We start from the raw sequence: 12718 nt of genomic DNA on the forward strand, positions 1-12718 counted from the left end.
TTGAAAAATGTGAAAATTCATGTAATTCTTATTATTATCAACAGAATTGAATACTCTTAATTCTTAGATGAGGTCACTAAATGACGTCGATGCCACCGAAGGGATTAAAACCACAAAAATCTGTTTTCAAAGCTGTTTTACGGATTCCCTTGACCGCGATATCCAACTCTCTGTACCGATAGAAAAATCATAGTATGCCTGATACTTTAAGGAGGGTGGATCACGACGATACAATGTTGCCATGCGAAGCCATGTTAAAAGTATTAAGAATTTCAAAATGATAAGAATTTAATAAAATTTGGTAAATCTATTCTTTAACAATATATAAGACAATATAATTTTTTTTAGATTTTTCTACCACATAGCTCTCGAGTAATTGAACATTAAAGTTCACGTGTATAAGCATAGAGTTTACTTGTATACAGTTATACATCTCGTGCATAAGAACTTCGATTTAATGCTCAATTATTCGATAACCATGTGGTAAAAAAATTTGAAAAAAATTGTATTCGTATACTTGATGCTAAAGAATGTTATCACCAAATTTGATCAAATTCTGATTATTTTCATTTCGTGATCCACCCTCCTTAAGTTAATCTCAAGTCTAACTAAAGTTCGTAGCGTCGCCGTCGTGAACAAAAAATTCCCTGACCGTGCACAACCGCGTTATTCTTCTGTACTTGAGGCCTAATTTGAACAGGAATTACGAACATTTTCTTTTGCCATTATTATTCGGGATGGGGTAGAGTAAAAAATGTGGTTATGACATCTTACTGAAAGCGGATTTAAATACTCGACTCTTCGGCAATCGTGTAGAAAGCTGGACTCAACCATTGATAAAAATGATACTGTTCCAATTAAGACTGTGATTTTTGCTAATTGGCTTCCAGCTTCGTACTGTCCTCCACAGTTTTATTGCTAAAAAAAAAAAAAAATGCTTTAAACCCCATTTTGAAATGACGCGTCAGAGCTACTAAGAATTCCGTCAACAATTTACGTTATTATTAAGAGAGGCCTTGGAACGTGACGTGCCTCGAAGATTTCTCTAATGCAAATTTAACATTGCCAAGCTCGCCGTCACGGATCTGCGTAACGGCCAAAGTTCGCGACTATTTTTATTATTTTTCACACGGTTAAAAAAGGCATTCCAGCAAGACCTTCTTTCGCAGTTGAAGAAAAGGGACAATGGTTATGCTTCGCGAAACGACTGTGACGGAATCTTCGTGTTAATAAAGTACCCACCTTGTTTTAATTGGCATGACTCCGGTTGGGGCTCAGCCGTACGGCCATGTGCTAGGAAAGCTCCTCCTTAGCCAATATGTACCACAAATCCGACTCATGTAAAACCTCGATTCCATGCCTCTTCTCGAATCGGTCCGCGAATGGTAAGAAAAGCAACTTTTTTAACTCCAACACTTTCTATTAAGGTTCTTCGTTCGTCTTTTCAGAAACTGATAGTCGCGCGGACATTTCGATAAATAAATGTCGATTATTGTTTTCAATAAATTTTTGAAAGCTTCTTTCTCCTGCATTTCATGCTCGATCTTCATGCAACTGAGCTCAAAATGTGCGTTTTTTTATTGTCGCTTGCGATTCGATGGATATTTACTGAATTATTCTACGATTACTCAGATCGTAACACAAAATCCAATAAAAAATCAAAGTTTCAAATATCCCTGCTGGCAGCACGAATTTGGCACAATATCGTACACAATTCAAATTTCAACAGAATCGGTTGAACGGTGCGGCAGAAATCAGCTTTCAAAATTTCAATCCGCGCATACCTTAAGCAAAGGAATTTAAAGATAAATCATTTTCTCGAAACTCGTATATTTTTTACCGTGTTGTTTTTTTCTAAAATTAATTTTTTTCTCGACTTCATTTCATTTTAAATACGCTATATGATTTTTCAGTTTTTTTAAACATTTTGTTTAAAGTTTTCATCGACACGGGATCAACTCAGCGGAGGGGCTCGAATAATCAATGCGTTGGTCTAACACTGTCGTATACTACAGTGTAGTTTATTTAATTAAACATTAATTTTGAAGCTAATTCCTTTCTTTCGATTCTATTTCTTTGAATCCAGTGACCAATAATTATTTATCGAGAACGTTATCGAAATGCTTCTCACGTGGTATTTGGGATGCTTTCTTCTTCAGATTAAACACTTACTGTAACGTTATCACGAGTTATCTTCAGATTCAAATTTTCCACGTTGCATTAGTGTAATTCTTTTTCTCTCCCTTTCTGTCTCCGTTTTTCACACCCGCAATAACTTTTCCTTCGAAGTTCTCGATAATTAATATGTCGATGAATTTAAAAGAAGCGAACTGCTTTCTTCGGAAAGTTTGGAGGCGAGAAAGGAGAAAAAGCACTCCGGCCTTAATGAAATTCAGGCGTCTTGATGTTTTCGTTGCGCGGAACGTTGAAATCTCGTCGTAAATTCGCGCCTCGTAGCGGTTTTTCTTCACGATGTTCAAATATATCCGTCACTTTTTGCTCCTTTGATACCCTCATTCGTGTACAATTGTTTTTTCGAGCGCAATTCAACATCTAATGGAAAGTTACTTGCGATCCTGGCAGAAGTACGATCGAGGAAAGTTGCGACGAACGCTTAGAAAATGTCTCGAAAGCAAAATTAGTAAGTTAACTTTCGATATTGGAAACTCTTATCCACCAATTTATTCGTCTATTCAATTCTTTCACCTTCGCAGTTGAACGAATTTGAGTTAACGGCCTGCATAGTCTCACACCCGTAAATAAACTTTTTCTTCCACAAACATTTAATGCTTCGATCTTCTTTCGGTATTTCACTCACAAAGATCAACAAAAGTTTTGCTCAATGCACACATGAAATATCTATTGGTTCGGGGAAAACATAAGTCTCTGCTCGGAGCGTTAAAATGAAAATCCTTTGTGGCTCTTAGCTAGCGAGATTACAATAACAAACGTGCCTCGAATGATACGTAACAACTGGCGAAACTCACGATCATAATGTATCTTTTTACCTCTTTTATCTCCTCGAGTCCGTCGACGAAGCTTCTTCCCAAAGCATCAGCATCAATACATTGGAACAATTTTCACACTGCAGTAGCTTTTGGAATAAATGACTTGGTCTGAATTTCATAGTAACCTTGCAATCGATCGAGCTTCGTTCCAAAAGTAACAGAAGCACCATTTTTTCCTCGTTTATTTGGGTTTGCTTTTATTCGAACTAACATTCGAGTGAGAAGAGTTTCAATTGTGGAAATATTAATGATCTAGACCATTTTTTTCCCGCGTAACGCAACTTGCCGATGAAATATTTTTTTACCGCATCAAACGTTGGTCGATCTCCAATTTTTTCAAGGAAGATCCCAATTTCCTTTCACCGTTGGCCTTTGTGTAATATAAGAGTGGGCAAGCAAGCTCTACAAATGAATGAATCTTTAACTCACTTATATTCGTCACAATATGTTGCTGGTAGGCTTTATCGTCAAAGAAATATCGGCAGAGTGAAGTGCATTGCGCGCTAGAGATGAGGAAAGAAAACATTGAAGAGTTGGATGGAAATGATGAAAGGAGAGATTCTGTGAAGAGATGAAAATGTGCAGCCTTCGTTCAATATTTTTTCAAAAATAAGTTCATCTAGGTGATGCTTGTGAAATTGGGGTTCTGGATCGTACGAATTTGATGGAAGCTTAAACTATGATCGCATTTATATTTTGAGGGGAAAAAAAAAGAAAACGTTGGTGGAGAGGAAATTTTGAAAAATTCATCTTTTAATAATGCTACGGGAAAAATTTCAATTTACGAAAAAAGAAAAGCGGATGAATGAATTTGCGAAACCCCGCGCTTTCGTTAATAATCAGTATTTATGATTTAACATGAATTTATCGCGGTTATCACGAGCGAGATACTTTAAGCGAATCTTTGCACTCTTAGATGAGAAAATTTCTCGTTTAAAGCCTCAGCTTCGGGGTTGTTAACTCGAACGTTTTTTCCTCCCTCGGGCTAGCTTGCCTGAGTAACGTTCATTAACTCTTGTTCATTAAGCGAATTAGTTCTCTCGAGTACATTTTATCTGCGTAAAAAAGTGTTGTAATCCGTTTCGTATTCATATTATCGAACGAGTTGATCGCGTTTTTTTATTCAATTTTTATATTCTGTACTTTTATTTTTTCTTTTCTAATGGACGCAAGAAAATATTTTGGTCTCATGAAACGATGTACACTGAAAAATGCAAAAAGGTTGGATTGAATTATAAATATTCAGCGCTCTGAATTCACATGATTCGCTTGATGAGCAGAAAAATTAACGCTTCCACAGTTCTGAAAGAAAAAACCAAATGTAGAGGTATTATCCAGACTCGTGAGTCGTAAATTCAGTTCAACGAATCGAAACTCACGCGTCACCACTCTGCAGAGGCTGCATTCTAGTGAACCCATATTTTCGTGGTTCTTTGTCGTCTTCTATTTTTTAATCCTGGCCGCGTGTGATTTTTTGCATTCTAAAGTTATTTCCGCTGCTACAATCATTAAATATAAATACCGGAAAGCTACTCCACTTTTCGGTATGCAGGGACTGCTCGTAGAAAAAACAACAAAAAATACAAAATTTATTTACGTAAATACATTTCCTTGTTTTTCCTAGCATCCAGTGCATTTTCTTTTTTATCTCACTTATAAATTATTTACACGACAACAAACAGTGCGATCGACTCTACAAGCTTTCGTAACATTAAAGAATAACGAATGTACAAAATTAAACCTCAGCTCCCCCAGATCTTGGATGTATAGTTGTCTATCGTGGAATAAAAACTCCTAATATTTAGAATTACGAACTAACAAATTTCCGGAAGTCGAGGAAAAAAAAACTATTATCGAAAGAGTATTGATCCCATTTTATTTTGTGGGAGTTTCATTTTTTTTATCAGATCAATCCTCTATAAACGGTATGCCAGATGGCTAAATGCAGCCACTCAGAAATGTTTCGTTTGCATGCACGTGTTACGATTTATGAAAAATATCGAAATATTAAAAAAATATTCAAAACCGATAATTGGATAAATATTTTTGCAATATTCGACGATGAATTAATATCTTACATGAATGTTCCCTCATAATATTGAACAATATTGTATTGTTTAACTATTCGAAATTTCTCGAAAAGCAGCATCATATTTTCAGAATTTTTTAATATGATTTTTAATATTTATTTTTAATAAGAATTTTTGCTTTTTTTCATTAGAGCAAATGGCACTCTTACGAATTTCATGTCATCCGATTGGGATAGTCGGAGCTTTTATTTCTCGATATTATTTTAACGTCTTTTGTGTACTCTGGAAAGTGGCAGGAGGAAAATTTTGTAGCTTTGAAGTCTGGCGCAATCGAGTGAGAGACCGCGATATTGTTGGCTCGCTGGTATTGCAACTTTTACTTCCGCTTACGGTGAAATACGTCTTGCGATAAAAATGGAACGAGGAAACTGGTATTACGTCAGGAACCGAAAATCATCGCATGCTTCCATGTTAGGGGTTTGCCTCGTGCAACTGTGTGTTAAACTTTCCTAACCGAACTGCAACGAATGACACATGAATTTCCAGATACCGCAGACTGTGAAAATCCATGTATTCCCCATTGTGTGGCTCCGGAGGAAAATTCTTCAGGAAAACCTCCCTCGGAATCCTTGCTTTCGAATGATTGCTTTCTTACAATCAAAATGAATGATGACATTGAAGGATTCGTATCAAAATGGAAAGCCATCTCAAGAGTTAAACAAACACCACTAATATTGCAATTATCATTGTGCTAGTAAGAGTTGTTACTTTATTCATTCGCTAATATGATAATTGTAATTACTTATCAATAAAAAGAACATTAAATTTTCATTGGATTTCGCTCTATGTTGAAAATCATTTTTTTATTCGCTAATTCGTGTATTTCAATTTTGTATGCACTCGTGAATTGAAATTGGGGTTGAAAGATAGAGAGAGAGGGAGAAAGAGGAAATAACGAGTTTGGAAGGGCAGGTAAAAATTCGTTTCTACATTGAACGACTATCTTTTATTAGGAAACTTTGGTGTAAAGTCCAGAGGAACTTCATATCGTACGCTCTCTGCAGAAAATTACAAATCTCGTAGATTATAACCTCAAAAATAAACCCGGAAATTTTGCTTAGACCGTTCCTTTCGACCACGTTTGTATGTAAACAGTTTGAAAAACGAAAGACGAATATCTGATGTATTTTGCCCATGTCCATTTCAAGCAATCTGCCTAAAAGGCAGATGCCTCCTTCGCCCCTTGCCCTTATCCGTTGGTAGGAATTGAAATTCTTGGAGTCAAATACTCGCTCTCTCTCTCTTTCTCCTCGAACCTTTGACTACAAAGTTCCAACAGGACTTGTGCTGATCACACACTTGTGCTGTCCCTGTTGGGAAAAGCTGCGAGATATCCGTGCCAACTCATCTAAAATCTGGTCACGAGTACAAAAATCTTGGTGAAAAGGTAGTTTCACGTAACGCCATTGACTTCGACCAATCGATAAGAAAACAAAAAAAAACATGTATACAGAGGAGTGAAAATTATCGCAAAGAAAATGATGTTTTTTCCACCATGAATCGCGAAGAATATTCCCAGGTTGTACATCAACGTTTCGAGTTATTTTTATTTATCGAAATATCGCAAATGTCATGTCGTTTGCTTTAAGGTTTCCCTCAAATCGTGCCAACGACAACGAACTCGCACGCGAACTCAAAACCGCTGATTTTTATTCTATCAATGAACTTCTCCTTGCAATTTTATCCTCAAGAATATCCTTCCCTCCCCTTACATCCAGAAGTGATTTTGCAAACGTATCGGTTATAGATGTTTCTCGTAGCAAATTCAATCTTCAACCCTCAGCTGAAGAATTGAGATTCACCAAGGGCGTTGAGAGCAAACATCTGTTGAAAATATTTTCCTTTCGTGACCAATGTATAACGAACATTATGAATTCCTCGACTTCCCGATTGAAAGAAAAAACGAACCAATAGTAATCCAGTTCTCGAGCATGACACAAGAACTGTTGGATATTGATAAGGGTACACTCGTGTGCTTCAGGTCGAGGGCTCATTCAATCTAAAGTCCAGATTGAGTAATTATGACTATTTGTACCAACCCCAATGATGTTGGAAGTCAGATAGTTTCGTTATTCTGCGATGATTATTTCGGTGCTGCATAATTCGATGCATGGAATTTCGACTCAGCGTGTTGCTCTATCAATCAAAATACAGCAATTGTGCATTTTGCTTACAGTTAATTGAAACATCTACGCACAATACTGTCAGGAAACTGAATTCAATACTAGCCGACGTTATCTTCCGTAACTATTTCGAGGAACGTTTCTCTCTGATGAATGACGGTATCATTGCCCTGGGTGTGAAGTTTGAGTTGTCATAGGAGGGTAAACATTCCTAGCCAATGAGGATCCCTCAGTGGGACGAAGCAGCACTGTCTATATCGACTAACAACGCTTGCCACAGAGAGCGAATTGTGTTAGGCGAAATACATCTCGGTGATTACTGTGCACTATGATCCTGTTTGTGGACGTTGTCACTTTCGGTGTTTTGAACCTATTCGTATGCGAAGCCTTGAGAAAATGATTTTTTTTCTATCAACCATGAGGAACAACGAAATGAGAGCTTTTTGTGCTTTTAATCAGAACTTTATATAATTATTTCCAACGTTCCTTGTGCTATGAAAGTAGAAAATTCAAATTGCTTTTTTTCCGACGTTCGTCGCGTTTAATAAAAAATTAATCTCTTGAGAATTATATTTCAACACCATATCCTTCGGTTCTGTTTCCAATTCATTTTTGGTGACAATTGATCAGTCAGTTTTGGAATTATTTTGAAAAAAAGCGAAATGTTTCATTCGATGGTTTATAATTGATGAATTATCAAAGCCATCAATTTTTTATTAGTGATTTTCTAAACCTTTTTAATGCATATAAATGTTCGCGTGAAAAGGTTTTGTTAGGCTCATTGTCAGATGAAATTTTTTCCAATCAGTCCTTAGTTCATTCAATTAAAAAATGTCTCACAATCACCGTGAAAACCCCAACTTTTTTGTTCTTAAACTACTTTTTCTGCTATTAATGCAATTGTTTCTTTCGTATCATCTTAATTAAAACATTTATAATTCTATGGTCATGGTTTTGCTAGCAGGAATTTGCCACGTTAATTGCTATTTTTTTTCTACGCATCTGGCACATTTTTGTACCCTTTTTCTTTCCTTTTTATGTTCGTACCAAGCACGTTCCTTGGCAACCACATCTTCGTTTTATTATTCTTTGAAAGAAGTTACCGTGTACCCGGGTAGTAACATCGGAGATATACACGGAGAGAATTAAAAGGTAAAAATTAGCGTCACGGTAGCAAGAACCATAGACAACCTTGAATGTTTGGAAGTTTCAGTTGAAAATGTATATTTTCATGAAAATAAACAAAAAATCCGTATATGCTTCAGGAATTTTATTTAATTTCCATGGAAATGAACACTCTGCAATGTAAAGATTTTCAACGATTCTAGCTTATCTCCGGTTTCTATGAAGGTAACGATGACTTTTACCTTTTAATTTTTTCGTGTGTCTTCATTACGTTAAATAAAATCCTCATTTAGACACTCCTCTTCCAACTTTCAACTGGAAAATTGAAGATTTATCATTATTTTTGTAAAAATTTAATGCACACACTGTGATACTTCCTTGCTAAGATACAGAATTTTTTTTCCATTGTGGTGCATGAGAATGTTCTAAAAAAAATAGCTAACCAACGAATAACGTTCACACAGGACGGTGACTGCAGCTTATTTTTTATACGGCGCTCAGCTATCGAACTACCTTAAACTAGAGTGACAATCATAATCAGACCTTAGATTTTATTTCTGGGCTTGCAGTAAAAATACATTAGAGTTCGCTATTCCTAGAGGTTTGTAATTAAGGTTTTACGTAATCGATTTTATCTTACCTTTTCGATCAGTGATGTTTTTTTTTCAATCAACCTACGTAAATATTAACCGATCTAACGGATGCTGAGTAGGTCCGTGAGTGTAACACATTTCGATAACGATTTTTATTAACGAGTGTTTTAAAGAGACAAACACAGTTGGTTCGTAGACTTTCTAGAAGAACGAGTAGGAATAGAGATTCATAAATGGCTCAAGAATCACATATTCGAAGCGCTTACTAAACATAAAAGCTGGAGGTGCAGCTGCGAGTAGAGATCATGCTGGAATATTGCACTTGCTTCTCCATACTATAACGAATCCAATATCTCAGGATCCAGCATGACGAACAGGATGCTGTATCTTTTATTACGAAATATATTTCAAGATGGAATGGATAAGAGTTATTGAAAATTTTATTGCTATAGATTCTTCACGTTGCACTGGGAATTTAATTTTAAAAATCGTAAATCATGCATTCAGCGTTTACAAGCCATTGAATTCGTTCAATAATAATTAGAAATGAAATGATGGCGAATTGTGCTCCGCTTCGTGTGCTAAATCCCCCATTTTTATGTGATTCAATGTTACGATTGTTCGTTAATTAGTTCTGTTCATTTCCAGCACTTCTGGATTTCAGTAATTAGCAATTCAATGTTTTGCAGTGAGTGAGTGAGTTAAGTCAACTCGGAATTCATTTTCTCTGATTTTAAATGGAGCCGTTGATTCCCTGGAAAACTCAGTGCCTCAACAGCCTCGAATTTTTATCCACCAAAAGGATTTCGTACCAAAATACAATTCTGGGCGCTTTGAAATAGTGCACACACATGCGATGGCAGGAATGTTGTCCCACTTGAGTACTACCTGCATCGAATTACTTAGCAACATTACCCATGAAGCCTTTCACATCGCAGCGTATATATCTCGTCCTGAGATAATCCTAATCCCAATTGAAGAGAATGTCACCTGTAAAAACGTCAGCTTTTCCACCTAATTTTACGGCTCTCGTTTGTGTACATTGACTTGAGCATATGGCTGCAATTTTCATCACTTTTCCAATTCCAAAAGACCTTACAGCGCCGTAGTTGTTTTGAGAATTCGATAATTCATTTATACTAAATTAAAAAAATGCGAATCGTAAAATAGATTTAATATCTATTTTTATAGTTTGGTTGAATTTTTCGAAATTACGACGTAGATCCGATGGAAAAAATGTTTGAAGATGATAATTAATAAACTCACGTAGACGAAGTTATAAAAGCTTTTGAGGATTATATCCACGTGATATATTCCGCTGAACGAGGGACCATAGTGAAGTCAATTATCTCGAGGCTCATCCTGCCGAGAAAAGTTGAGCCCTGCAGGGGTAAGTTGCCAGAAACAAGGGAGTTGTTCAGCTTGGATGTTCCACGAGAAGCCTAAGATCAAGCATGGACACCGGAATCGAAAGATAAAAAGTTGGGGACGATAAAAAATGTAGAATTAAAAGAAATGAAAAAATGCAGGAAGGTCGGTGGTGAATATGGAAATCCACCAGAATGGGGTGTTGAATGAAACTTTTCAGGGACGCGAACAATGTGGGTGGCGTCAAAAATGAATGAGCTAAAATTGAAATGCATTCAATGTCAAACATGGAAACATCTCATTCCGAAAATTACATAAGACACTTAGAATTATTTTTTTCTACTGATTCTCTTCAATTACGAATTAGCTTGTTTTTTATTCATTAGGTTTTCACATGTGGAATAAAAGAGCCCGATTTTTTATCGATTTTACTCAGTCTCGGTGAAAAAAAAAAACACGATTTTATTTTCCTTATTACACACGTATCGATTTTACAACAACTAGGGAAGGTATGCAGTGAAAAAATACTCCAACCGACACTATTGTCTGCTTCTATTATAACAGAAAGTAATATTGATGTTCGGAAAAATGTCAGAAAAATATCGTCCAGCGTACTATCGTTATATTCGTGGGGGAAGAATGTAACAACGGTACCGGTATGGAGAAAAATATATTTTCTCCATTGCAGAATTTGCGGGGGTAACCTTTTTTCATTTCCATGCATCCCTTCCAAAACAATATTTCTCTAAACTTTAGAGAGCTACAGGAATGAAAAAAATTGCCTCAGAATTAAATTTTTCATCAGATAGAGAAATTGTATTTTTATTTTTTCCATATTTAACATTCGTACGTCCGGAATAGCTCCCGCATGCTTGAATTTCACGCGTCAATTTATTATGCAAATATTTACATGTCGCGACGTAGAGAATTAACAAAAATTATACATCGCTCGAACAAAAACGCTCGCTGCATTCTTAATTACACCTAGTTCTCATTTTCCATACGCGTATATTTAGCGCGGGGTGAAATATCGCCACCAAAGAGATTACAATCTCTGGTTAAGCTTTACTGCAAAGTAGGCCACAAAGATTATGCGTCTTGGTCAATGAAAAAATGACCATAACATTAAAACTGTTAATAATGTAACGCATAATTCTAGGGTTTCTGTAGCCTTCAAATATTTTCACAAATGAAAAGGTAATAAAACGAAACCGCTCGAAAAGACGTGCAAAATTTTCGCAGACATAAATAACAACCATCCTTAGAGTTAATTTTTTATATTCTTTATAATTTTTCCCATCAACGGCAGCAGTTTTTAACTAGAATTCACTACAATAATCAACAATAATCGAATTATCAAATTTTTCATAAATATTTAGAATATCTGTAACTGATGTTTTATAAAGCCAAAATTTGAGAATCCCGGTTACTGCTCATTGCCTTTCTTTTCAAGTAATTTTCCATCCGACAGGTCACTGTTTATTTTGATTTTCCAATAGCTCGTGAATTTTTGCAAATATGTTTAAAAATTGAGCTTCCGTTCCACAATTTCGTAAAAAAGAATATGCTAGAATATTTTAAAGCCTACAACCGAGTGTGAATCATGAGCTTTCTTCATGTAAAAAGTTGGTCGGAATTGGTTCACTGATTCTAGAATGATATGCGGCCAAACTTCTTTCGCTTGCGGATATACATAATGTACATAGAAAAAAAAGTTTGTAGGAGCTGTCTTACAGTTTCAGAAGGATCCGTTCGATTCCCCGGTCTCTGACCTCGAAGGTTCTATTTCGCGTCTGAAATTTTTCCCCTCGTCGGCCAAGTGTTTTTCAACTGTCTCGTCGGATATTTTTTTCAGCTTTCATATTCGCTGGAAGGAAGCTACAGTATCGCCTCCGGATAGCGAAATGGAGACATCAATATTTACGATCTCGTAAAACGTCAAGTCTATTTAATTTTACGTCTACCACCCATAAAACGTTGGACGAGTTCGGCGTCCACATTATTTTGCCTCCGTAGGAGGACAATGTTCTACAAGGACGAGAATCCCTTCGAACTTGAACCTTTGATCGCTAGGAGCAAAAAAAGGTGTAAAGAGCGAATGAAAGAAGACGTTGACCTTTCGACTTGATCGAAAACGTCACAACACCTTCGCCCGTACAAACTTCATCGTGATCGAACGCTGCAATATTTGACGCATCGATGAGCATCATTTCTTTTTTATCGGTAGACATTTTTCCATCGTCGAATCTGCGAGACCACGAAACTTACGCTTCGCAACGTTTAGTATACGTAGTCCAGTCAAAATGCAGGAATGAAGCAACTTTCGAGCAGAAATCTGCAAACTTGTTCTAAGACTAATTTGGCGAAGTTGAATCGAACGGTGTACATTTTTTTGCCATCAGCCCCCGGCA

Source organism: Venturia canescens, chromosome 8, assembly GCF_019457755.1.
Source record: "Venturia canescens isolate UGA chromosome 8, ASM1945775v1, whole genome shotgun sequence".
Classification (NCBI taxonomy): Eukaryota; Metazoa; Arthropoda; class Insecta; order Hymenoptera; family Ichneumonidae; genus Venturia; species Venturia canescens.